Raw genomic sequence first — 25,951 nt, forward strand, 5'->3', positions numbered from 1 at the left:
ACTCCTTGCATATTTCATATGAGCTGACCATCTGACGCAGAAGAATACAAAGACATATTTTGTTGAATGCACTGAAACAGAGGACAAATTTTACCTTTTCCATGGCCACTTTGTGAATCATTTGTCCCAAATGTTCTGCTTCATCCTTTGAATCATCTTTAGATTCATCTTGTGTGGGTCTGCTATCATGTGTCCCATCCTCTTCAGATGCTGCCACCATCTGTTTTCAGAGAAGACAACAATATGTTTGGTCATTTTTGATGGATTGATTGTGGAAGCACTGAAACTGAGGATGAATTTCACATCTCTTTGTGGCACAGGACACCCAGTTTTGTTTTTCATGGCTACCTTAGGAATCCTTTTACGTTCTTGTTCTTCCTCCTCTTCTGAATAGCCTTCAGATTCATCCTGTGTGGGTTTCCAGTCATCTGTCCCATCATCTTCAGATGAGCTCACAGACTGTTATTAGAACAGAAAAATATATATTTTACTCATTTTTCATGGATGTGTGGAAACAAAACACTTACATCTTTAACTGCAGGAGAAGAAACTCTGCTGGATTTTTCCTGCCCACCTTAGGAACCCATTCCCTCGCTTCATCCTCCTCCTCCTCTTCTGGATTGTCTTCTTGTGTGAGTTTCCCCACATCTGTCCTATCATTTTTGTAAAAGACCACCATCTGATTTTAGAAAAGTAAAAGTAAAAAGGTAAAAGATTAGTAATCAGTGAAAACACTAAAAACAAGCACAAGAACATACATTACATACTTTTCTCTTGCGCAACTGGTATGTCACTTTTTGTAGATGCTCCACCCCCTTTTTCAAATCCTGTTTAGTTTCTCTTATTGTGGCTCCGGCACTACAGGCAACCTCACCCTGACCTGGGCTCACCATCTGTTTATGGTACAAATTAAATATGTTTTGTTCATGATGGAGTAAATGATTATATATGAAAGAAGTGCAACCAATCAAAACTCTTACCGAGGGAATCAGGGCACACATACCTTGTTACTGCTACACTGGAAGAGCGTTCTGTCTAAAAGCTCCTCTGTTCCTGATGACTGCTGCTCTTCCTTGTCAGATCCTTCACTGTCCTCGTCCTGCACAGATCCTCTGTCCTCTCTCCTTTTCCTTTTATTTGCTGCATATGTTGCAATTGCATTGGTGGTCAGTGCTCGGCTCTGGAGTGTGTCCTCTGCAGGGTCCTCAGCTGTGCAAAGCAATATTACTAAATATGAATAAATGTAAGTGTATAGATAAATATATGACTTCACTTTAGCTTATTTAAATAACCTTGATAAAATCTTTTGGCTGTGATGGCATCATGGCACATAAATGTTGCCACTCTGTCGTAAGATTTACGTCCCAACTGTCGCTTGGCCTGAAAGAATAATGTTTTAAAAAGAAACCACATGAATAAAACCCATGACACTTTAACCTACTTCATTGTGTGTCAAAAAATAAAAATGAAAAGTTTTCTCACATAAGTGCTACAGGAGGAACGTAGCATGTTGAAGGTGGGGGCAATCCCCAGATTCATCATCTCCCAGGCTGCCTTGAAAAATACCGGTAGTCTATGAAGAACACCTCCACTAGAACTGTGGAAAAAAGTCGGTGCCTCCGAACCGCCTTCAACATACTCTCTGATATGATTGTAACGCTGCAACCAGGTATACTCATTCTTGTACAGGGGGACAGCTGCTTGCCCATGATATCTTTGAGTTTTGTGCTGTTTAACCTAATACATGAAAAGACATGTTTATTCAGCTGAATAAAAAAATGTCTATGTATACTTAGATTTATATCGTTTTAGTACATACACGGATGATGCGGGCACCCTGCTTAGCTTTTTCTGCCATTTCAACCTCCTCAGTAGTCATGTTGATGATCACTCCCTTTCGGTGACCAGTTATGGCAATAATATATCCGCCCAACAGTCCAAAAAACAATTTCAATATTGTTCTGCTCTGGGGTTGCTTCTCGAGGTCATCTGTAAAAACACAAAGAGAACACTACATGTATTAATATGCTATGCTAACACATACACTGCATTTACATGTCCAGTCCCTTGTGCAGATTATAGAGGGATTTTACAAGCACCATGTCTCAAGGACCATGCAAGCACCACAAAGTATCAAACAAATTTTCCAGACCAACCATACAAAAAACCCAGTTTCCAATTACAAAACCCTGTAATGTGTCTTAAGATAGAAGATAGAAAGAGATAAAAGTCTCACGCCCCGTGCCGCCTCTACATATAGATAACAAATGCAAATGTGTTTGAGTAGTAGAAATGGCTGTTATAATGGCTGTGTGTGTGTGTGTGTGTGTGTGTGTGTGTGTGTGTGTGTGTGTGTGTGTGTGTGTGCGCGCGCGTCTGTGCGTCCAAAATATAACTCTAAATATTGAATGTAAATCTGTTCCAGATACCATAACTTGTAACTTGTTTTACTGAGGGTTAGTTATGCTCAGTTTCTGGCATGTTGAAAATAAATGAAACAAAGGAAAGAAAATGTGTAAGTTAACCAGTGTAATGAATCTGAGAATACAGGGAGTGCAGAATTATTAGGCAAGTTGTATTTTTGAGGAATAATTTTATTATTGAACAACAAACATGTTCTCAATGAACCCAAAAAATTCATTAATATCAAAGCTGAATGTTTTTGGAAGTAGTTTTTAGTTTGTTTTTAGTTTTAGCTATTTTAGGGGGATATCTGTGTGTGCAGGTGACTATTACTGTGCATAATTATTAGGCAACTTAACAAAAAACAAATATATACCCATTTCAATTATTTATTTTTACCAGTGACACCAATATAACATCTCCACATTCACAAATATACATTTCTGACATTCAAAAACAAAACAAAAACAAATCAGCGACCAACATAGCCACCTTTCTTTGCAAGGACACTCAAAAACCTGCCATCCATGGATTCTGTCAGTGTTTTGATCTGTTCACCATCAACATTGCGTGCAGCAGCAACCACAGCCTCCCAGACACTGTTCAGAGAGGTGTACTGTTTTCCCTCCTTGTAAATCTCACATTTGATGATGGACCACAGGTTCTCAATGGGGTTCAGATCAGGTGAACAAGGTGGCCATGTCATTAGTTTTTCTTCTTTTATACCCTTTCTTGCCAGCCACGCTGTGGAGTACTTGGACGCGTGTGATGGAGCATTGTCCTGCATGAAAATCATGTTTTTCTTGAAGGATGCAGACTTCTTCCTGTACCACTGCTTGAAGAAGGTGTCTTCCAGAAACTGGCAGTAGGACTGGGAGTTGAGCTTGACTCCATCCTCAACCCGAAAAGGCCCCTCAAGCTCATCTTTGATGATACCAGCCCAAACCAGTACTCCACCTCCACCTTGCTGGCGTCTGAGTCGGACTGGAGCTCTCTGCCCTTTACCAATCTAGCCACGGGCCCATCCATCTGGCCCATCAAGACTCACTTTCATTTCATCAGTCCATAAAACCTTAGAAAAACCAGTCTTGAGATATTTCTTGGCCCAGCCTTGACGTTTCAGCTTGTGTGTCTTGTTCAGTGGTGGTCGTCTTTCAGCCTTTCTTACCTTGGCCATGTCTCTGAGTACTGCACACCTTGCGCTTTTGGGCACTCCAGTGATGTTGCAGCTCTGAAATATGGCCAAACTGGTGGCAAGTGGCATCTTGGCAGCTGCACGCTTGACTTTTCTCAGTTCATGGGCAGTTATTTTGTGCCTTGGTTTTTCCACACGCTTCTTGCAACCCTGTTGACTATTTTGAATGAAACGCTTGATTGTTCGATGATCACGCTTCAGAAGCTTTGCAATTTTGAGACTGCTGCATCCCTCTGCAAGATATCTCACTATTCTTGACTTTTCTGAGCCTGTCAAGTCCTTCTTTTGATCCATTTTGCCAAAGGAAAGGACGTTGCCTAATAATTATGTACACCTGATATAGGGTGTTGATGTCATTAGACCACACCCCTTCTCATTACAGAGATGCACATCACCTAATATGCTTAATTGGTAGTAGGCTTTCGAGCCTATACAGCTTGGAGTAAGACAACATGCATGAAGAGGATGATGTGGACAAAATACTCATTTGCCTAATGATTCTGCACTCCCTGTAGAATAACAGTGATTCTAATAACAGGCCTCACAGAGTGTCTGACCTTGGTGTGTGTGTTTCTGTGTGTTGTGTATAATGTGACACAGTGGAGCTAATAATCTCAAAGAATATCTGACAAACAAAATGTATGTTTTCATTAAATCATAAAATAACTAGAGAAATAAATGGTAATTAACTGAGTTTTAAAGCATTCGAATTGGAAAGGGATTAAGTTACAATGGATGTTCTTGTGAAAATGTCCTAAAGACAAATCTAACTGAAGTAGAATCACATAAACTGAATGAAACATGAAGTGATTGAATATGAATTCTCTATGTTAAGAATAACAATGAAAATGTAATGAAGCATTCACAATTTTAAAAGCTACACATTGATAGATAAGGTGTGGGAAGATATGACGTCCAGTAGGAGAAGGGGGGGGGGGGGGGGGGTGAACAGGTGAGGTGAAGAAGAGATTTTGTGTTTTTCTTTTTTGTCTTCTGCAAGATGAGCAGCCCAAAAGATTGGATCGAAGAGGTTCACAGTTGAAAACCTGTCCAACCTGTGAATTCATTCCTTTTTGTCTGCTCATTGTTGCTGTGTTAGGCGGTTAATTTAGAAGGATTTTGATTTACATCCTTCCTCCAACCTCTCCTCACCAAAGAAAAGAACACACTTAGCATTAGCTTAGAGCATCTTAGTTAGATAAGTAGAGTTTAAGTAATCTGATTATTGTTTTGTGATTATTTTATTTTCCTTATTCTTATTTAATTAAATTTCCTGCAATTAAAGTTTAAATTGTGGACACCTTTTATGAAACAATAAAAGTAAAAGTCTTATTCTTTGTAAGTGCAAATACCTCTTACACTTTATTCTAGCCATAATAATGAAAATTATCTTTACAATCATCCCAGAAATAACAAGATCAAAATGTACAGGGCTCCATCTTAAGGCAGAGCTGCACATATTTCACTGCAATGGTGATGTGTTTTAGCTCTGGCTTCATGTGCATTACATTGACCAAGCTGCACATTATTCTTAAATTTAAACTGGACATTAGACAGAAAAGACATAAGCTCAGTTTCAGTGTGTGGGTCACTGTGATGTAAAGATCTGTAGGGGCTTTGTCTTAACCCAGATCTGAAGTCTGTATAATCCCTCTTAAGTAAAATGAACATTCAGTGTCATTGTGATCATTGCAGTGATCCATACCCAGTGCGGCAGCAATCTTCTGGGGAGCCTCATCAATGAACAAAGCATGTTTTTCTGCTTTGACAAGTCTTTCTAAAAAAAAATGTAAGCACAATACCTTAGACACTTTATTATTAACATCATGTCATTAAAGTAGGTAGAGGTATAGATGTGTATTATATACGTACTAGACTTAGATCTCCGCACATTCAGCTGGTGCACGACTACTTCACGGCCTACTTCCGATAACCATCTTGTGATTGCCTGGACATCATGTCTCTCTGACAACATTTGCACCATTGGGACGTGAGAGTTGTCCCTTCCTGTTAACACACCTTGATACAGGAAGATATTTCCAGACAAACCATTAGGCCTGAGAAGCTTTTTTACAACTGAGCCAGTCGCATCAAAGGCAACTATGGGGTGCTTTTCAATCTTGTACATCAGCATTTGAGTTTGACTCCAGTAGTGACAGAAGAACTTGTCTAATCCAATGTCCCAAATGCTTCCATTGTGAGGGGAACTGTATTTTAATGAGTGGAGAGACAGTATTGGGTTTTTATGAGCAACTTCTAGTTGATTTTGTTCATGTTTGGCTTTGCGCAGAGTTGTCAAATTTGGTAGATGGCTTGGCTCTGGATCACCAAAGTCCATCAGCTTTTCTGTCTCTGATGCTCTCCACACATGGGGCTGCAGTCTGCCTTCACAAAGTTCTTTTTTTACTTGTGCCCTCAGACTTCTGGACACGGCTCTCCTAGAAAAGCCAGTGTGCATGGATTCATCTGTGTTTGCCATTACACACTTCAGCACCATTGGGCAGTGATTTTCAGGTTCCTTTTCACATGTAATGTACAGCTGGCCACTACACTCTTTGCAAAAGCCTCTGATTTAATAAAACAAGATACAGTTCTGGGGTACACCTTGGCTCGTTTAAAAGTAATGGTGCATGTACTTGTAACCTCTTTCCAGATTCCCTGGTTTACAACATGAGTCCATGTACCTGGTTTCAAAATTGTGTATTCCCTTTTCTTGAAAGTATTCTTTTTGTATGTGACTTTATGTGGAATCATATGTATCCACTGTTCAAATGGGAGCTCCACATTGAAAGTCTTGCAGTCTTTGTTTTGAAAAGGAGAGCTGCTTTGTTCAAAATCATTATCATTGTCACTACTGTCTGTGTCAGTCAGTCTCTCTTCATCACTGTAATCCAGAGCAGCCCATACATTGTGTCTGTTTAATTTAACAAAAGTGTAAAGAGCTTTTGGTGTCATCTTTTCACCAAGTTGTTTGCATAGATTTTGCCATATGTCATCACTTGGAGTTGAAACTTTTCCATTTTTTATGACTGCTTCTTTAGAAGCACGAAGGACTTCAAATACTGCAATTTTGTCCACCACTGATTTCTTTGGCATCTGTCAAGCAAAAATTAAAAATGTGATATATTACTGCTATAATTTGATTATAACTTTAATTCTACATCTTTAAGTGGACATAAAATTACTTACTTTTATACACTGTTTTGACATAGTGAATTGAAGTGTTGATGATTGCTGTTGGTCATGGAATCTAGCTTAAAAATGCAAATAAGATAGCTAGCACATGTTTTCTTCAACTCTTGTTTTTTTTCTCTCAGAAGAAGAATGTGTATGATAGCACCCCCTGGTGATCACAAACCAAACACAGGTCGCTATGTTTGGTTTTTTTGGCAGAGTTGTACCAGTTTATCCTTAACAAGATCTAGTTCAAAATTCATTTGATCGGTATAAAAATGAATGTAGTCAATGTTCATAGCTCATCATCAAAATACTTGTAGATAAATCCGTGCACTGTTGAGATAAATCTGTGTCTGTGTCAATCCCACACATGTTTAATAGCCCACTCATTTAATAGCCTTTTGTGACCATGGCTACAGAAGTTTGACTCTTGCAAAAAATATAAATCGGCCCTTTCAGGTAACATTGACAGTTACCTAAGATTTACAGTTCTTCAGGCTGTTTGGAGCCTTTGAGTTCAGATTTGCTGAATCACTGAAGTGCACTCCTGTCCTGTGTATGTTAATTTTATACAACTTGCTCATGACAGCCCACATACAAATGACAGCACTTTTGTTAATATTACCATTTGACTTAAAAGCTACAGTTCACATATTATTAGGTTAATGTTTTAACAACCATTAGCATTTTAGCATAAACCCTGCTGGTAGCACACTAGATGGAGTAAGGTAATGTTAAGAAACATGGTAGTCAGTGATCCACAACCAGCTTATTGGCTCAAAACACCTTATCTAATTATAAACTGATACGCACCTACTGGCATGCCCCTTTAAATTTCTTCATAAATGTTATTTAATGTTATTATTACGGCAGCACGGTGGTTAGCACTGTTGCTGCACAGCAAGAAGGTCCTGAGTTCAATTCCACCATCACGCCAGGGTCTTTCTGTGTGGAGTTTGCAGGTTCTCCCCGTGTTTGCGTGGGTTCTCTCCAAAGACATGCAGCTTGTGGTGATAGGTTAATTGGTTAATCCGAATTGCCCATAGGTGTGAATGTGAGTGCGAATGGTTGTCTGTCCCTGTGTGTTGGCCCTGTGACAGACTGGCAACCTGTCCAGGATGTACCCCGCCTCTTTATCTTTAAAATAATAGCGCCACAAACAAAATTTTTTGCAGCACAAACCAGCACAAACATAGCACAAACCTGTGACATCAACTTTTGTTTGATTTGGGTGATGTGGGGGGCTGGTTGACCTTTTGACGTTTGCATTTTCATTAATATCTTTAAAACAGAGGCAGCACAAACGACAATTTTAGCAGCACAAACCAGCACAAACGTAGCACAAACTTTTGACGCCAGTTTTTTTTTGATTCCATTAATGTGGGGGGCTGGTTGACCTCTGATGACCGCTAGAAATTTTTCTTGAATATCTTTAAAATGAAAACGGCAAAAAATAAACTTTTGCAGCATGCACAAACGTAGCACAAACGTTTGATACCACTTTTGTTGGATTTGAAGAAGGTGGGGGGGCCAACTTCACTCACATGCCGATCATGCAATAACCCAGCCCTCTGTGGTAGATCTCACTGACAATGAACATAATCGGGCCGCTGATGATCTGTTGGTGGAAAACATAAATTAAGAACCATCAAACCACTTTGTAAATAATGATGGAGCTTCCATAAGTGGATATTTGGAACTGAATGACACATTACCATGGGATGGTCTGCCAAATGTAGGTGAAAGTGAAGATTCTGTTGCAGTTGTTATTATTAGTGGGGATAACAGGGTGGATATTAGTGTGGTTGAACTAAACCCTGAAACACTGTTTACAGAAAAAGAGTCTGATCCACCTCATCACACATTGTCTCTCTCACCGGGGCTGACAGGAGAGGCCAATATTCCTGACCAAGCACCCCCTGAACCACGATCTTGTCCCGTAATACTGACTGTTAGAAGAGGTCATTGTCTTACTGATTTGATCAGTGCCATTCATCCGGCATGACTTTCAGTGTGAAGAATGGCAGGCTATAGCTAGAATGTTTGTTGTAGGGTGGAAACAAGCTGGTTACTTCCCAGTGAAGCTTGCAATACCCTTTCTGGAGGAGATACAGCTCGACAACCAGTAGTTTAAAAGATTCCTTTCTTTTGTATGTCTCACAAGAAGAGCGATCTGTTCTCCTGAAGGCTTTGGATGACTTCAATTCAGTGGATACAGATGAATTGCTGGAAGTACTTGATGCACATGAGTGCAAGCAGGTCCCTACCAAGGACACACTGCTCCCTGTTTTGGCACAGACAGGACAAAAAGTACTTATTGAGGCCCCAATGTTTGTAATCAAGTGCTGGCGTCCCATTGTGGGTTCTGTAGCTGGTTTACTCCCACCAGAAGGACTGCATCATTTCATTGAAGAAAAAAAACCAACTGTAAAAACAGTGAAGGAGCTTCTAGACTTTCCAGAGGAGATGACAGCTGCCCAGTCAACAGTTTCTCGTTACCTGAAAAGGTACATTGGAGAAATTGATTTCAATTATCTTCAGCTTTTCCTGCAGTTCTGTACAGGATCCAATCTGTTGGATAAAGCCATACTAATTGAGTTAATAGAAACTACAGATTTCCTCCACAGACCACAATCCCACACATGTGGATGTGTACTAAAGCTGCCACTTGGTTATCACAGCTATCCAGACTTTTGCAGTGAATTTTACAGCATTCTCGCAAGCTCTATGTGGGTGATGGATGTGGTGTAGGTCAGTGTTTTCCAACCTTGGTCCTCAAGGCACTCTGCCCTACACGTTTTAGGTTTTCCACCCTAACAGTTCATAAAAACACGGGTGTAGTTAACAGTAACATGAAGGAATGAATGTGAATGTTCAATAGACTGGGTGGTTAAGTTCTCTTAACAGTGCAGCCTTTTTTTTCCCCATCTGGTCAGTAAGTGCTTCCTTAGTCTCCCCCCCCCCCCCCAATTAAAATAGTAAGCTAAAGGGAATGTTCAGGTTTTTTGAAGTGGAGTTACCTGTAGTAGACAGCACTTAGCACTCTGACTTTGCAGAAGCAGCAGTGAGTGTTGGGGACAATATAAGGCAACAAATTGCTTGGGGAATGAGACCACAAAATAACACCAGTTGAAAATACATATACATATTTAAATAATATTTTCAGTGCTTCACCTGGTGGGAATCCTAAACATAGAAGTGCATCTGTTCCTGCTGCACACATTGTTACTGTGTTTCTGGTTAGTGCCAAAATAAATTACTAATTTTAACATTCTAATTCTAAAGCAATCTAGGATTGCTTTAATCTATTCCACAATAACAAAACTATATGCATCCCTGTCTGCAATTATTCGGGCTTGCAGTATAAAGAAAAAAAAGTCTACTGTTATAAAAACTGGTTAAAATATAAATAGTTGATAAAAGGTTTAAAAATCATATGCTTTGGTACAAATGTATTTCATTTACAGTTAAGAGTCCAATAATTAAAAGGGTTTCATGATTTAGAGTTATTTTCTGTGCACAATAAATATGTTGGGGTGTAACCTAAGCTTATTTACCCATCTAATGTCAGTTATCTCAATATTGTATTGTCATTGGTTGTTGTGCTGACGAGCCAGTCAATGTCATTCTTTTCTGCTATGGGGGCGGGACGAGTGGTAAGTTTGTGTGAATCTGTGGGAGCGGACACAGAAGCTAAGTCCGAAGAGAGAGATGTCGTAAGGCAGGGGTGCTCACACTTTTTCCTCATGTGAGCTACTTATAAAATGACCAAGTCAAAATGATCTACCCACTACAAAAATCCAAAACATATACTTATTTATAAATATATTGAGGATTCTTTATATCTACATACATGCATAACCGCAATATCCAATATTTCACAACACAATTAACTATGTAAATTTTTTGTCATTACCTGAGTTTACTCTGATGACTTGCACTGAATTGAATCAGCCAGGGATGCATAGTCCGGACAGTAGCTGCTGACGGCCAGGTTTAAGAGAAAAAACCGAGAGCTAAAAATTGGAGTTAACTCGCTGACTAGCTTGTCAGTTTTACTACACTTCGCGCCGCTGTTTGCGCATGCGCAGCGACCTAAGCGTCAGAAAAAATCTGCTGTCATCTGACTGGCTTCCCTGTATCAATCAAGTGACGGGATGGATGATAGGCTGGCATCTATTTTTTTAATGCCATGCGATCTACCAATACTACCTTTGCGATCGACTGGTCGATCGCGATCGACGTATTGAGCACCCCTGTCGTAAGGCAAACGTGGTGTGGATTTTGCATCTAAGTGTATCATTGAGGTCGACTACCCGTGGTCCTGATATTACTTATTTGTGATCTGCAAGAGGTAAATGAGACTGTGTGCCTTGACATTTGTACTGTAACTATTCGTTATAGTGGTAAAATGGCGTGATATGTGATGCTAACTAGCGGCTTGCTAATTAGCGCAGCTTACCGCATTATGTGGTGTGATGCCATGCTGTATGTTTAGCTCTGTGATTTTCAGTCAAAGCATGCTAATGCTAAATCGTTATGTGATAGCATTTGGTATTGTAGCTCAAGTGTTTTAATATGTTTAGAAGCCGATGGACGCTCTGAAAGGAGAGGGAGAGAGAGGTTTCTGCCCGGATGGACCCTGCTGTTTTCTTACCCCTGACTGTCTACACTACTGGTGAACTAACTGCCCGTTTCTGATTGCCCCACTAACAAACTCATTGGACTTGTGAGTACTAACTGGAACTAAAGTGCACGTATTTTGTTTTATGGCTCGGTTTGAGTGAAGCGGCCATCAGTTTTAGGCCTCACCGCACCCGAACTTCGAATCAGGCCTGCAACAAGCACCGTGCTACAGGTGTAGTGTGGACAGATTAAAGCAGGGGTGTCAAACTCAAATACACAGTGGGCAAAAATTCAAAACTGGAACAAAGTCGCGGGCTAACATTAATATTTATTGAAAAAAAAAATCTTCCTCCAGATATGAGAATGAATCTTTTCTTATGGACTCAAACAAGTTTTGCTGAAAAACTGAATATGGAACAAGCAAAGCTTAATACTAAACAATATATATATTAGCTGTATAATACCATTAGGCCAGCTCTAATAGTAATTTGGTGTGGCTTTGCGGGCCAAATGTAATTAGGCTGCGGGCCAAATTTGGCCCGCGGGCCAGAGTTTGACACTTATGGGTTAAAGTGTGTGTGTGTGTGTGTGTGTGTGTGTGTGGGCCCACTGTTACAAATTCGGTTTAAATTGAGTAAGTGTGTAGTTTTAATCAAAGTTATTATCAAAGGTTGAAATTCATCCCTTTTAAAGGTGTGATCTGTTGTAACTGGAATAACAGTTGGCACCTAAGAAAGAGGTATTTTGTGTTGATAATCTTTTATTGAAAACCCATGTAGTCACTCTTACAGTAATTTTGTTTGTTTATTTTAATTCAATTCATTTTATAAAAGTAACTGTTTATTTTATTTCTTTTTGTCTAAATAAATACCCGGTGAGGGATTTAATTTGTGTAAAATACAGTTGTGGTGGTCCTTATTAATTCAATTAGAGGGTATCAGGTAGGGCTGCTCGATTATGGCAAAAATGATAATCACGATTATTTTCACTGAAATTGAGATCACGATTATTTGACGATATTTATTTAACCCTTTAAGACCTACCATAGAACCAAGTCCGCCAGAGCTTATATTATTTTTTTTTTACATGTTGTAGTGCCATTTGTGGGAGCATTTCAAGTTGCTATACATCAGTACAACTGTTATAGCCCATATTTTAATAATATGTATGCATTAAGTCCATAGTAACAACATTAATTGCAAACAAGTGCAATAAACTATAAAACAAATTGAAAATTGTTGTTTTTTTACATATATTTCTACTTGGAGAAATTTAAGAGGTTTATGCCTCAAAACTTTAAATACAAAAAAGTTGCAAAAAATAGTTTACAACAACAGGAAATTTATTTTGAGTGTCTTCATAGTTTTATTTTGGAGATACAGCAATTTTTATATACTGCAGGAAAAACAAAAAAACAATCCTATGATGCAAATTTGCAAAGAAAACAGCATGTGCATCAAAATAAACTATTTCCAGCAGTGCAATTCGAGTTCTAAGCATCCCAGAAACTATTCAGAAAAGTCAAACATGACTTATAAAAACACTAGTATAGGCTTTTATGGCCTACAAGTAAAAAACTAGATTTTCTGCAAAAATGACGTCACTTCCAGTTTCGGGCAGGAAATGCGATAGTTCCCGTTGACGTTTTTTTCAAAGTGGGAAGTATTATGAACAGCTGATGGATCGGCAAAGCGTGTTTCTGGAATATTATGTTTTTGTTCCTGCAAGCGCTTTTTTATGCAATTTTTGCAAAGCTATATGTGGAAGGAAACCGTGACCGAGGACAAGCTGATGGCATAAGATGCAAGTACAACTCCTCCGGTTTCATATGCAAAACAAATTATTGCGCTAGCTTACATGGTTCAGGTTCTACAGGGATTTAAAAATAGTTACACAAAACGGAGCGTGCAGCTCTGACCGGCTTTAAAGGGTTAACAATAACAACGTATTGAATAATGACTTTAAAAAATAATATAAAATAGTGTGCAAATACTGATAACAGTGCAAATGTTTGCAATATAAGAAATAAATGAAAAATGTAAACATCTATGTTTAGTGACCTTTGCAGTGTTGCTCTGTGGTGCAGCTACGACACTGTAGCAAAGTTTACACACTATGTCTACTTGATCCACGTCTGACTCCGCCAACCCATAATGTTTCCACTCCACTGAAGTTTTTTTTTTTTTTTTTTACCTCTCTTTTCAACCAACGGCAGTCACTCTCCTCTCCAAATAACTTCTGCTTAGCTTTCCGAGCTTCCCTCGGGTCCTCTTAATTGTTGTGACGCGTGTTCGAAATGGAGAGAGGTGCGCTTGATTTACCACACGGAGCAGCGCGAGAGTAAAGCACGAGGGAGGGGCTAATAATCGGCTCAGTCATTTTTAATGATCGTTGAAAGCCCAGATCGTAATCGTGATTAAAATTCGATTAATTGAGCAGCCCTAGTATCAGGTATCATTATTAGTAGCACTACGAACCCAGGCCCAGTCTCATTGTACTATATACTCTAGCTTTACCATAGCTACGTGGGACCTGGGTTACATATAGGCTCAAGAAACATTTCTTGGCTGCTAGGGTGCATACACACAGCTTGGCAGGTCCTGTGCGTTTGCCAAAAAACCCACCTAAAAAACCATCTAAAAACCCCTGGATCTTGACATCAACTTGTCTTTTTGTTTTTATACATTTTTATCTTCTGTGGAGTTTGACATGTCCAAGAAAGCTGGATAATTATACCACTTTCCCAGCCAAATGGAGTCAACATCTTTTGTTCACAAGATTCTTGGATTTTGTTCATGCTAGACCACCCCCAGGTAAACATGAACAATCAAATATACCACAACTGTCGCTGGAGATTCTGAAACTTGTTCTGATGCTACTTTTGGCTGGTGATATAGAACTAAATCCTGGACCTAATTCAAACATCAGTGATTTGGACTGGCTACAACTAATTAGCCTAGGCCTGCCTGGGCCTCCACCTCGGCTGCCTGGGCCTCCACCTCGGCTGCCTGGGCCTCCACCTCGGCTGCCTGGGCCCCCACCTGCTGTACCCAAACTACAGTCTCCGGTAAAGGGTTTCTCATCATTAAATGCTCATAGCATTGTCAACAAAAGGACAAGAAATCCTGCTATTAAAATTTACAGAGGAACGAAGATCTGCAAGACATTTAATCAGGCTAAAGTAATCTGGGACACTAAAAATAAACCAAAGGGGCTTCTATGTGGACACATTAACATTCGCAGTATGTTACCAAAGCATGAGCAACTGGAACATATTCTAAGCAATTCCAATATTTCTATTTTGGGTATCTCTGAATCTTGGCTCACAAGTTCTTCTCCTGAGTCTGCGGTTGTCTTTCCAGAGTACACAGTATTCAGAAGGGATAGAATTGGAACAAGAGGAGGAGGAATACTTGTGTATGTGGAAAAAAAAAAAAAAAAAAAAAAAAAAGCAAACAAAAAAAACACCTGGATTGCTCTTTACTTAGTTCACCAATAGATGTCGAAATAGAACATATTACTGTTAAAATCACTCTTTCCCCAGAAATGTCATTTACGTTGATCTGTTTATATCGCCCTCTTTCCGCAAAGAATATTTTTTATGAACAACTACAGATATTACTTAAATATCATGCTATAAATAATAAGTCTAATGAAATAATTGTAATGGGAGATTTTAATGTCAACTGGGACTGTGAAAAGGACAGAAAAACACTCAAGGACATAATGGAGACTTTGAACTTTACTCAACACATTGAACAACCCACAAGAATAACAAGACACTCTAAAACTAAAATAGATCTGGTTTTCAGTAAGAAGCCCGAGCGAATTATTAAATCTTATAATTTTATCACTGGTATTTCAGACCACAATTTTATATTATTTTCTAGAAAACTTATAAAATCACGGGTTAAGAATGACTTTCAAAGTTCATCTAATAGGAGATCCTTTTATGAATTCATACCAAGAAGTCGGCGACAAAATGTAGCAGAAGCATTAGCATCAGCTAACTGGGAGCGTTTATTGTGTAGTGATGATCCACAATTCTGCAGCAGTCACTTCACTGACATTGTCAAGGATGTTATATCAACATACTCCATTAGAGGTCGACAAAAAATAAAGACAACATTTAATTTGCCCTGGTTAAACAAAGAGTGCAAGAATTTAATGAAAACAAGAGATCAATTACTAAAGCAGTTCCTGAAAACCGGTCTAACTCTGGATAGACAGAGATTTACTTCAATGCGGAACAAAGTAACAAGAAGTTTGAGACAGGCCAAAGCAAAATTTTTTATAAATATAATTGAAAGAGCCAAAGGTAATGGTAAAATTATCTGGCAACAATTAAATAAATTACTAGGCCGTCATTCAAACAAAAGTAAAAATACAATTGAACTTTATCTAAATAACTCTATTGTTAGAGAGCCTCTATCTATTGCCAGTAACTTAAACACTTTCTTTATTTCATCTGTTAAGGAGATCAGTCAGAGCTTTGACTCAGTCGTATGCTCTGATAATGTGAATGATGCTGGTCAAAATTTGTTCACCATCACTCATATTTCAGACACTGAAGTTGCTAAACTAATTACAGGTTTAAAACAATCAAAAGCACTTGATGTATATGGTATTAACACAAACTTCCTAAAGGAACATATGGATTTTCTTGTACGTCCAACAACTCATGTTTTGAATATGTCTTTCAAACACTCCATTGTTCCAACAGATTGGAAAATTGCTGCAGTTACACCAATTTTCAAAGCAGGTGTGAAGACTGACATGGCTAATTATCGCCCCATAAGCATACTCCCGGTCGTATCTAAAATAGCTGAGAAGTGGGTGGTTAAACTCGTCACTGCTCACCTAGAAAACACCCAACCCTCATTACATCCATTGCAGTTTGGCTTTCGGGCACATCACTCCACAGATACTGCCCTGTGTATGTTAGTGGAGAACTTAAAGAGCTTGCTGGACAAGAGTCCCTGTGTTGGAGCTGTATTTTTAGATCTGAAGAAGGCTTTTGACTCTGTAAACCATCAGATATTGTTGTCCAGATTGACTCAGTTTAATATCTCCAGTCAGGCTCTTCAGTGGTTTGCCTCATATCTCTCACACAGGAAACCGTGTGTGGTGTTGGATGGGGTTAAATCTCCATATTTAGACTGTGATACAAGGGTTCCTCAAGGATCTGTTCTTGGGCCCTTATTGTTCTCTCTTTTTATCAAGAACTTACCTGAAGTCTGTCCAAATATATTTGCTCAAATGTATGCGGATGATGCAGTTATATATACGCAAGCAAATAGTGTCCAGCAGGTGGCAAAAGATCTTACAGCTGCTTTACCATTAATGCATAGCTGGCTGGAGGACTCATGCCTAATGTTGAACACCTCAAAAACTGTCTGTATGTATTTTTCAAAACGCCCCTTAAACTTGAAGCAGTCAAACATATTCCTGGATGGAGTCGAGCTTGAATTAGCTCCAGAATTTAAATATCTTGGGGTCATTCTAGACCCAACATTATCCTTCAAGAGTCACATAAGTGACTAAGCCAAACAGTGAAGCCACGAGCCTGCACTACAAAGACTCGTAAACAGGCATAAGTTTTGGAAGTTTTGGAAGTTTGGTTTTGCCTTTGCTGGATACTGATCTGAAACTCTTTTCTTGCTGCGTCACGACTGACTTTTTAGCTAACGTAAGCTAAAGTGACAGTTTCTGTTTTTGTTTTTGACGCTGTTGCCGGTACGAGATTCCGGAATGGCACCACTTACCTCAACATCCAGTTGTGAAAGCTGCATCAACCTGAGCCAAAAAGTGATCGAGCTGGAACAAAGGATATCCACGCTATACCAAATCCAGGGGGCTGAATGCGAACTTGACACGATCCTCCTTGGCAAAGCTCAAACCACCGCTACTAGCGCTGAGCTAGCCGACACAGTGCACCATCCAGCTGCTGTGTCCCAAGATCCCGCCAACAGTCAACACAGGCTCTCAACTTGCGTCGCTGGTGCTTCTGCCAAGGACAAGAACTCCTGGTTTCAGCTAGTTGCCAGACCCAAGGCTCTGGTCAGCTCCACTCCACTCCAACCAGCGCCATGGACCACGGTTGAGACGCGTGGTGGCTGCAGAGGGGGCAGGAGGATCCGTCTCTCGCACCCTCACCCCTCCGGTGCGGTAGTATTGGAGAATAAATTCAATGTCCTGGATCCTGTGGACTTTCCTCCTCTGACCGCTAGCCCTCGCCATCCCGCTGTGTCGCTGAGGTCTGCGCCATCTCCACCACTACGCCCCCGGAGCCGCGGCGGGCAACCCGACGCTGTGGTGCGGACTAGCCGCGGAGAGCTGTGCTTTACCCCGGCTCCTCGGAGAGGAGGACCCACGGCGCGGCTACCTGGGAGTCACTCACGCAGTCCGCCTGGCGCATCTCCATCTGAACACCCCCGATGTCGCGGCGCGGGCGTCTCAGATGGCCAACAGCCCCCGGTGGCACCTCCTCTCTCCACGCTGGTCCTCGGGGATTCCATCGTCAGGAACGTGCGGATGAGGGGGGCGCTCACGCTGTCGTTCCCGGGAGCCATAGTGGACAGAATTCCCAACATTCTGGCATCCCACCCACAGGTTAACCGGATCATCATCCACATCGGCACCAATGACATCCCCAAACAGCAATCTGAGCTGCTGAAGCTGGACTTCCTCCAACTCTTCAGCCTCCTTGGTCAGTTGCAGGTGAGTGCTTTTATCTCCGGGCCCACCCCCACCTGTGGCAGAGGGATAGGCCATTTCAGCCGGCTGCTCAGCCTTAACACCTGGCTTTCCTCCGCCTGTGTCTCCCACAGCTTGGGTTTTATTAACAACTTTGATGCCTTCTGGGAGACGAGGCATCTTTTTGGGGCAGACGGGCTCCACCTCAACGCCTGGGAACGCCGTTTGCTGTCCGCCAATTTGGCATTTGGCGTACAGCACTCCCGCACACCGCCCTGTCACTACCCCAAACCGACATTACCTGCTGATCTGTCTGCCACTGACTGATGTTCCCCTGGTCCCAGCTCCTATATTTGTTCCACTTTTAACAGTAATACGCAAAACTCTGGACTAGGACCTCTCTCTCCCATAGTCAACACAATACCCGTCATAATCACAAACAGAGAGCAACAGAATTATCATAAATCCAGTAACTCCAAAAACATTAATAACCTCCGGCCTCTTCAAAAATATCAACATCCATTCAACTCTATTGTCAAAAATCCACCAGTCTCAATCAGTATGGCACTTTTAAATGTACGCTCTCTGTCGAACAAGTCTTTTATTATTAATGATTTAATTTTAGATAGTAGACTTGACTGTTTATTTTTAACTGAAACATGGCTGGGTTCGGATGCACCAGTTGTTCTCACTGAGGCCTCCCCACCAAATTTTAATTTCTCTTTTTCTATTAGAAGTGGTAAGAGAGGTGGTGGGACTGCATCTTTAGCCAACAACACACTCACCACCAAACAAATTTTATTTGATCATTTTACCACTTTTGAATTCCATGCTATTGTTTTCAGCAGCCCTCCAGTTTTATCTGTCACAATTTATAGACCACCCAAAGACAGCGCTGCTTTTATCAAGGAATTCACAGAATTTTTAAAAAACATACATTCAAACTATAATATGATAATTTTAACCGGTGATTTTAACCTGCACATAGATAATCCTTCTGACCCTGCAGCAAAAGAATTCTTAAACATTCTTCACTGTTTGGATTTTACCCAGCACGTCACGCAGCCGACTCACAACAGAGGACACACTCTGGACCTGGTCATCACCCATGGGCTGTCCACCAGCGTGTCCTCTGTTGTTGACTTGGCTGTCTCTGACCACTACTGTGTTTTTTTTTTTTTGTTTTTGTTTTTTTTTTTTTGTTTTTTAACATCACCGGTTTTATTCAGCGGGAGACCTCGGTGCGAACTGTGAGGAGGCGCTATCTAACCTCCAAAGTGGCTGCAAATTTTACCAGGGTTTTAGACGAATGCCCCCCTGTGATTTTACCTGCACCCTGCGATTTGATTTTTAATTATTTCAACAGCAAACTGAAGAAAAGCCTTGACTCCGTTGCTCCACTCACCACCAAAAAGATTAACGTAAAACATGCATCACCCTGGAGAAACGAAGAAGTCAAAAAACTCAAAAGAAATTGCAGGGCAGCAGAAAGGAGATGGAGGAAAAATAAAAATACAATCAACCATCAAATATTTTGCGAGCAACTTAAAATGTACAATAATACATTAAGGAAGTCAAGAAATTCATACTTCGCCAAAATAATCAGTATTAACAAAAATAATCCCAAGGTCCTCTTTTCCACCATAGATCATTTATTTAACCCTGATTTTAACAGCTCCCAAAAAAGCCCTACAGACTCTCTCTGTGAGCAGTTTGCAGACCACTTCAGGGGAAAGATCAGCGCCATCAGATCTGATATTTTATCTAATCACGATATGATTTTAAACACATCTGAGGGCTCGATTGTACCTGAGGAGACACTGGACAGCTTTGTCCTGGTTAATGCTGAGAACCTTCAGAAAGTTTTCTCCACAGTGAGACCCACCACATGTCTTTTAGATCCAATCCCTTCTTCACTCTTTAAAACACTTTATGGATTCTTTGAGGCTGAGCTTTTATACATGATGAATTGCTCTCTTCAGTTGGGTGTCTTCCCTGCTGCCTTTAAAACGGCGGTGGTGAGGCCCCTTCTGAAGAAGAGCAATTTGGATTGTAATGATTTTAATAACTACAGACCTGTATCCAACTTGCCATTATTAAGTAAAGTCTTAGAAAAACTTGTTTTTACTCAGATTACTAATTTTCTCAATGATAGACAGATCCTGGAGATATTCCAGTCTGGATTTAGGGTGAACCACAGCACAGAGACGGCTCTCCTAAAGGTTCTAAATGATCTTAGATGTAACTGGGACTCCCAAAAGCTCTCAGTCCTGGTGCTACTGGATCTAAGCGCAGCCTTTGATACAGTAGACCACGCTATTCTTTTAAACGGATTGAAACACATGGTGGGCCTCTCTGGTGCTGTACACAACTGGTTCACTTCCTATCTCTCTGACAGATCTTTTATGGTGAGTATGGATACATGCTCCTCTAAGATCCATAAAATGACATGTGGTGTGCCTCAAGGGTCGGTTCTAGGCCCTGTACTTTTTAATTTGTATATGCTCCCTCTCGGCAGTGTCATCAGGAGGCATGGAGTGAACTTCCACAGTTACGCTGATGACACGCAGCTGTACAGCTCCGTGTCTCCTGATGACACCAGACCAATGGATGCCCTTTTTAACTGTATCTTAGATATACGATCCTGGATGGCAGAAAACTTTTTACAGCTTAACCAGGACAAGACTGAAGTTTTAATCGTCGGTCCTGAGGCTCAGAGAGAGAAACTCTTGTCTAAATTAGAGGCATTTTCACTATGTCCTTCGCTACAAGTGAAAAACCTGGGTGTTATTTTCGACTCTGAGCTTGGTTTTATCCCACATATTAAACATGTAACCAAAATTGGATTTTACCATCTAAAGAATATAGCCAGAGTCCGCCCTATTCTCTCTCGGGCCAACACGGAGATGCTGATGCATGCTTTTATTAGCAGTCGCATTGATTACTGTAATGCCCTGCTCTCTGGTCTTCCTAAGAAGAATATTTCAACTTTACAACTTTTACAAAACTCTGCAGCTCGTGTGCTGACGAAGACCAGAGGGCGGGCCCACATTACACCGGTTTTAGAATCGCTGCACTGGCTCCCCGTGTGTTTCAGGATCGATTTTAAAGTTCTTTTATTGGTTTTTAAATGTCTTAATGGTCTTGGGCCTTCTTATCTCTCAGATCTGCTTTTACCATATGAACCCTCGCGGACCCTGAGGTCCTCTGGTACTGGCCTTTTGATTGTCCCTAAAGTCAGGACACACTCACGGAGAGGCAGCTTTTCAGTGGTATGGTCCTCGTCTGTGGAACAGCCTGCCGGAGGAGCTCAGGGCCGCAGAGAACGTACATGTTTTTAAGAACAGGCTCCTTTGCCTCCCTCCTGCTGTGTGCCCAGCCTGGAGGCTGCAGTCTGTGACCGGCTCCCGGTGCAGACGGCTCCCTGTTATAGTGTTTCCTCACTTGGCTCATGTGAACCCAGCCCAATTTTTATTCTTTAAGTGTGCGCGTGTGTGTGTGTGTGTGTGTGTGGGGGGGGGGGGGGGGGGATATATGTGTATTGAGAGTGTGGGGAGTGAGTTGGAGGGTGGGGTGGGCTGCTTTTAACTATGTAAAGCACTTTGTGCTACTTTTTTTTTTTTGTATGAAAAGTGCTTTATAAATAAAGATTGATTGATTGATAAATAAAGTTTCCCAGGTACTTAAATTTAATAATCGAAATTTTAATCATATATGTAATAATTTACATATGAATGTTGCAAAAACTTACTTTTACTCAATGATCATCTCTCATATGGACTATTGTTTGACGTCCTGGTCACTTGCTTGTCCAACAACACTTAAAACTATTGAAAACATTTATAAAAGAAGTTTAAAACTACTTGACAAAAAACCGACTTCCCACCACCACTGTCATGTGTTAAAAAAACAAATTACTGAACTTCAATAACTTAGTGAAACTTAAAAGAGTGTGTTTAATATATAAAGTCTTATACTCCCTTGCTCCACCACCACTAAAGCAGTTCATTAGGCATAAAGAAAGCTCAGACAGGACCACTCGAGCTACAATCCGAGGAGGCTTGTTTATACCCCACAGACGGACAGCATTTGGGCAGAACGTCCTCTCTGTTAAGGGTGGCCATCTGTGGAACAGTCTTCCTCAACCCATTAGAGCAGGGGTGTCAAACTCAAATACACAGTGGGCCAAAATTCAAAACTGGAACAAAGTCGCGGGCTAACGCTAATGTTTATTGAAAAAAAAATCTTCCTCTAGATATGAGAATGAATCTTTTCTTATGGACTCAAACAAGTTTTGCTGAAAAACTGAATATGGAACAAGCAAAGCTTAATACTAAACAATATATATATTAACTGTATAATACCAGTAGGCCAGCTCTAATAGTAATTTGGTATGGCTTCGCGGGCCAAATGTAATTAGGCTGCGGGCCAAATTTGGCCCGCGGGCCAGAGTTTGACACCTATGCATTAGAGAATGCTCTATTGGTCTATTTTTTATGCTTAAGGACAACAGATGGAAATTAGCTTTTGGCTATAATCTGGCATGTTTACATTCATGTAATTTTTTTTTTTTTTTAACATTTATGTTCATTAACATGCACTGTCCTAAATAAATAAATAAAATAAAATTTCGAGCATTGGTGACACAACTATGATTCTACTTGGTCTTCTTGTCTAATTGATCACAACATTAGATATATTGCCAGTCTATGTGGTTGTTATCCAAGGTGCTCTTGTTTTTGTTAGAAATGAACACATTTTTGCTACCAAAAACTATTATGAACAACTTTTGATGCTTTAACAGTGTGATAAGTTTAACTCAATCCCAAAAGGATTTATTTCTCTCTAACCTGTATCATGTTTTAGTTTAATACTCCACGCTTTGTAGCTACCAAGAAAAAGCAACACTTCATGATGAGTTCATTTACTGACATGGATAAAATGAAAATTATGTTATACAGTCTTTTCTGATAATTTTGATACAAAGACAAGATAACCACACACTGGAGACAAATAATTACTTAATAATAAGTACATTAAGCTGTAGGAATAAGTACTAAAGTACAAAATGTACTACATTTGTATGTTTGTGTCTATTTAAGTAGCCTCAAATAACTGTGAATGAACTGTATCCCTGAGATGAAAATATAAATCAAGGGCCTGGGACATGGTAGATGGGAATTCCAAGCTTGATTCCTCCATTATTATTGTGCACAAATCAAACACTTGCACATCACATGGGACTGAACTAACAAAAGTGCAGCTATTTTTACACAAGGTCAAATCTTCTGTTAGTGGAACGAGACAGTCTTCTGCACCCTAAAGGTGAGGGGCCATGTGCATGAATTTGTTTACAGGTGCACAGTGGGAGAATATGTGAGGTTTCAATTTACTTACAAATATATATGGGAGGTTTCGCACAGGGCAGCGTGTCTGAAACGAGACAGAGGGAGAGAGGGCAATTAGCAAGCTGTGCTGCCTGAAGTGGGATGTGACTGTACTGTGGAGTATGAAGAGAGCTTACTTGGAGCCGGAGTGAGCGTAGCTGCGGGGAGAGGCCATAATGGTCCAGTGTGTCGGGGAGCAGAGAGGAGAACCTCCCTCTGAGCGAGGCAGCCGATAGCAGTGCATAGCAAGGCAGGCAGGCGGGTGGTTTTTCTTTTTCCCCAAGGACCCAGGTGATTAAACTGCTGCCTCTGACTGCCGGTGTTGTGCCAAAAAGTGATCGCCTGCTAAAAGATGATTTCCAATGTTTTTGTGTGTTTTTTATGTGTAATATCGGGGCGACCGTGGCTCAGGGGGTTTGGAATCGCATCTGTAACCGGAAGGTCGCCGGTTCGATCCATGGGCTCTCTGTCCTGGTCGTTGTGTCCCTGGGCAAGACACTTTACCCTACTTGTCTACTGGTGTTGGCCAGAGGGGCCGATGGCGCAATATGGCAGTCTCGCTTCTGTCAGTCTGCCCCAGGGCAGCTGTGGCTACAACTGTAGCTTGCCTCCACCAGTGAATGAATAGTGGTATTGTAAAGCGCTATATAAATCCAATCCATTATTATTATTAATATCTTCACATATGTTGTGTTACGAGTTCAAAATTGGGGATGGAGACAAGAGAAAAACCATAATAACAACACTGGTCCGGTCGGGTTGAGTCAAACGATGATTCTAATGAACACACACGTGGGAGATGGACACTGTATGCAGACAGCCTCAGATCTCAAAATGGTGGAGCATTGCTCAAACTCTTATAGCCTCTGGTTCTTCCATCTTATCATAAAAGCCAAAACATTCACATGCTTTTCTCTCACACGGCGCCTAAGCTACGACCTTGGCTCCCCGTTTATCTGCTCCTGCTGAGATGGGGCAGAAAACTCCAGTATATTCTGTCTCTTCTAATCAGACAAATAAAGCGATGACTCTCTGCGAACAGTATTCCTTATAACTCAGCAGTATAATGCATCATAAACAATATCATTCATTCACAATAAATCAGCAGTTTACTGTAATGATTTTTGTCATATCGTAAGACGATTTGTTTTGTTTGTTCCGCTGTTGTACGGCACTACGTTGCCTGGCGGAAGGGCATGTGATCAGACACACAGTATCGGGGTTTAAGAGTGGTATGTTGGTCACATGTCCATCCGCCAGGAAACATAGTGCCGTACAAGTAGCGCGAAAAACAAACTTCAAAGTAGCGCTACGCGTTCAGCGGGAGTCGTGGATGGTGTGCGGCAATAAACTTGCGAAAAGCAAGTTATGCTCAACTCCACCGGTGGAATCTGACAGCGTGGCAAAGTGTGAAAACATCCATCCATCCACCTGAGCCTAAAAGGTAGTCTGAATCTATTTTTCTGGTGTGCTGTAGGTTATTGTTATGTACTACATTTGTTAGTCGTTTATGAAGCACAGTACATGTTTCGTACTTGTAATTACCGCTACTTGTACATATACCTAGAAAGTTGTGCAAATATGTGCCCATAACTTGTTTTTCAAAATATTAATAAAAGGGGTGTGTCTCCAAACAGCCATCTCTTTCCTGACAATTCGCTTTGTGCATATTCTCTTACATATGATAAGTCAACATTGAAACACCTGCGGCTTTTAGTCAGGTGCGGCTAATGTATGTACAAAACTGGATTTTCCCCTGATTTTAGCTTGTGCGGCTAATATTCAGGTGCGCTCTGTAGTCCGGGAAATACGGTACATTATAACTAATCTGGTCCTTTTTGTCCATTTAAAATAGAGGTGTTGAACTCCAGGCCTCGAGGGGCTGTGTCCCTGCAGGTTTTGGATGTGTCCTTGATCCAACACAGCTGATTTAAATGGCTAAATTACCTCCTCAACATGTCTTGAAGTTCTCCAGAAACCGGAGAATGAACCAATCATTTGATTCAGGTGTGTTGACCCAGGGTGAGATCTAAAACCTCTGATTTAAAATGCTGTACAAAAGGCAGGCTCTCATCAACAAATACGCGTAGATTGTTTAACTTAATAGACTACTCATGCAGTAAAATCATTGAAACCATAATTTTGACTCCTGATGCAAAAAAGGGCGTTTGAAAGAGTTAACTGCAAATTTCTATTTGCAACCTTACACAAATTTGGTTTTGGAAACTCTTTCATAAGCTGGTTAAAAATATTATATAATTCCCCAACAGCTTGTGTCAGAACAAATGACCCGACATCCTCCAGCTTCTGTCTCCTAAGGGGCACCAGGGAGGGATGCCCACTCTCCCCTTCATTGTTTGCAATTTTTATTGAGCCACTAGCAGCAGCAATTAGACAGGCTACAACAATTAAGGGCATAAAATGTAAGACCGTAGAACATAAAAGCAGGCTTTATGCGGATGATGTG

This window comes from Copadichromis virginalis, linkage group LG14 (genome assembly GCF_057382275.1).
Source record: "Copadichromis virginalis isolate Kocher_CV1m ecotype Utaka linkage group LG14, C_Virginalis_male_GT1.1, whole genome shotgun sequence".
In the NCBI taxonomy this organism is placed as follows: domain Eukaryota; kingdom Metazoa; phylum Chordata; class Actinopteri; order Cichliformes; family Cichlidae; genus Copadichromis; species Copadichromis virginalis.